This window comes from Triticum aestivum, chromosome 6B (genome assembly GCF_018294505.1).
Source record: "Triticum aestivum cultivar Chinese Spring chromosome 6B, IWGSC CS RefSeq v2.1, whole genome shotgun sequence".
Classification (NCBI taxonomy): domain Eukaryota; kingdom Viridiplantae; phylum Streptophyta; class Magnoliopsida; order Poales; family Poaceae; genus Triticum; species Triticum aestivum.
The window spans coordinates 6,194,279-6,195,504 of record NC_057810.1 but is presented as its reverse complement, the minus strand read 5'-3'; positions in this window follow the sequence as shown (position 1 = coordinate 6,195,504).

The following is a 1,226-nucleotide window of genomic DNA, read 5'->3' as shown; positions in this document are numbered from 1 at the left end:
GTCGCCGTCGCCGCGCGCGCCGCCCCTTCCCCAACCCCGTCGCCGTCGCCCCGACCACACGCCACCGCCTTCGGTCCGGCCGCCGGCGCCCTTTCCTCTTATTTTTTTGTGCATTTTATGTATATGTTCTCTGTGTATATATGTATATGTTCTCTGTGTATATATGTTCATATATGCAAAAGTTAGATTTTAGAAAAACGTTATATATGCAAAAGTTTATATCTGCAAAAATTTATACATATATGTAAGTAATATGTATGTATAGATGTATGTATGTGGATACATGAGGGGGGTCGATATACCCCCTCTCCGATAGCATTTTTGTGCATTTTAGGTTAGTGTATATATATGTTGATGTATATATGCAAAAGATAGATTTTTAGAAAAAATACTATTTTTTCTGTTGATGATATGATGATGTTTTTTTTCATATATGCATTTTTTCATATATGTATTTTTTTAAGTTGTTAGTAGATATCGATTTTAGGTTAGTGCATTTTATCACTGATTTTAGGTTAGTTGATCAATTTAGTGCATTTTATGTTTGTTGCATTTTAGGATAGTGCATTTTATGTTAGTGGAGAGGAAAAAGTAAAATAAGGAAAAGGAAAATAAGTAGAGAAAGAAGGAGAAGAAGAAGGAGAAGACGAGGAGAGGAAGAAGAGAAAGAAGAAGAAAAAGAGAGGAGAAGAAGAAGGAATAGAGGAGCTTCTTCTCCTTTTTTTTCTCCTCTTTTTTTTCTTCTTCTTCTTAATTTTTATCGGGAACGAGGGTGTCGAGGATCGCCGAGGGGTCGAGGGTCGGGAACTAGGGTAGAGGGTCGAGGGTCGTTAAGGGGTCAAGGGTCGAGGGTTTCAGGGTCGAGGGTTCGAGGTTTCTAGGGTCGAGGGATCGAGAGGGTCGAAGGAAGAAAAGAGGAAGAAGGAAGAAAGAAGAAGAAAAAGAATGAGAGGAAAAAGGAAAATAAGAAGATGAAAGAAGAGGAGAGGAAGAAGAGGAGAAATAAATAAGAAGAGGAAAACACAAGAAAAAGATGAGGAGAAGAAGAAAGGAATAGAGGAGAAGAAGAAAAAATAGAAATTTCTTTCTTCTTCTCCTCTTTTTTTTTCTTCTTCTTCCTTCTTCCTTCTTCCTCTTTTCTTCCTTTTGCTTAATTATTTTCCTTTCTCGTCGTTGTCGCGTCATTGTCGATATAACCCCCTCGAGATAACTTCGACATGAGGGGC